Here is a 1,855-nt window from a genome sequence, read left to right as displayed (position 1 = left end):
GTTTTGTAACAAATTAGCATTAAATATTTTCAGTCTAAAGCTGTGTAGATAATAAATGTTAAATATTTTTAGTCTGAAGCTGTGTGGATAATTAATGTTCAATATTCTCACTCTAAAGCTGTATGAATAATTAATGTTTAACAATCTCACTCTAAGGCCTATGTCCCACTGTCAGGAAGTTTCCCACGACAAGCCACGATTTTCATGTCTTCGTGTGTCGCAGCATGTCATGAGTAACGTGGCACATCTTAACGATGACGTGGTGCTGACGTGGAGAACTTAGTCATTCTTCCCTGTTCTTGGTGCACTATGACAATTTTTGGAATGTTCAATTGTCGGCATGGGAGCCGACGAGGAGGAGAACGTGACATGTCGTGACAGTAACGTCATTTGTCTTAGCTGTGACTTAGCGTGTCTTAGCATGTTTTAGCTTGTCGTAAGTTGTCCTAGCTTGTCATAGGTGTGATTTGATGTGTCGTAGGAATAACTTGGAGATCGGATCCCGAAGACCTTCACATCCTCGGCACCCAGCTCTATCAGAAGATTCTCGTACTGCCCGAAACTTGGTCACCTCAGTAGCCATGATGCTGTCCAGCAGGCCCTCATCTTCTCTGCCTTCTTTTTTTTCTTTGTTGTTGCACATAAATGGCGAGGTTCAATAGCAACTGCTGGTCTTCCAGGAAGCTCTGCATGAACAAGGATTCCTCTTCAGGAGTCAGACAGTAATCCATCACGTCTGCTAAAGCCATGAGATACATCCTCACGCAACACTAGCACTTGGCAACTGACACCTGCCTATACTTCACCCTCATATATAAAGCCTCGCACTGAAGATCCCGGCCATCGTCGTGTATGGTCATATGTCCCGATAATCATAGCGGTGACTTAGCGGTAACTTAGCGTTTCTGTAACGTGTTGTAGCTTGTCGTAGCGTGTCGTGGCGATGTCATGTTGTGACATGGAGTCAAAATGAGAGTTGTTTTTTAAATGAGGGCTGGTCGTAGTGTGTTATCAGGATAACGTGACGCTTCCTTAGGGTGTCGTGGGATGTCGTAGCAATGTCTTTGTGTGTCTTAGAACTAATGTGACTATGTCGTGAAATGGCCGTTTAGGTACCGGTTGAGGTATGATCGTGGCATTTCACCAAGATCATACCTCGAGGGTAATATCGTGGTGACCAGGGCCGTTCTCGAAGATGAACTTGAATATTTGGACACGGGCTTAAAGCTGTGTGGATAATTAATGTTAAGTATCCTCAGTTTGAAGCTGTGTGGATAATTGTGTCACATATTATCGTCTAAAGTTGTGGAGATAAACAACGTTAAATATTTTCGTTCTAAAGATGAGTATATACAGTTAATGTTCATAAAAAATATTGTATAAAGATCCATTTATTTTAGAACAGAGTAGATTTCAATATATGACAAATCCACAACTCTCATCTTACGTTTAAAAATTAGTAAGAAAAATCTGTAGGTAATAAGCAAAAGAGCTAAACTGTGCCCCTAGAGTGACGACATTTCTTTTTTAAATCTTAAGTTAACCCATTTGTTTAATTAATTGCGTTATATACCTGTAGCGTCTCTGTATTAGCAAAAGCCAAAGATTTTCCTTCTGACGATCTAAAAAAATGACAAAAAGATGTGTGAACTCATTAGACCCCTCTCCAACACCCCATTCCATCCACCACTGTGTCTATACTCTGTTCACTATGACTAGGCGTGAAACTATAGCCTTTCTATCTTGAATGCTGTGCTGTAACAGGACATGAGGACAAAAATATGAAGCTATACACGAAGAAGTGCTATGGAAAGGACTGATTTATTCTGCCACAGAGCCACGAGGAAAAGGCTGC

The sequence above is a fragment of the Coenobita brevimanus genome, chromosome 78 (genome assembly GCF_032717465.1).
Source record: "Coenobita brevimanus isolate Jiangsu-jjx chromosome 78, ASM3271746v2, whole genome shotgun sequence".
Taxonomy (NCBI): domain Eukaryota; kingdom Metazoa; phylum Arthropoda; class Malacostraca; order Decapoda; family Coenobitidae; genus Coenobita; species Coenobita brevimanus.
Note: the sequence above shows the minus strand (reverse complement) of the source record.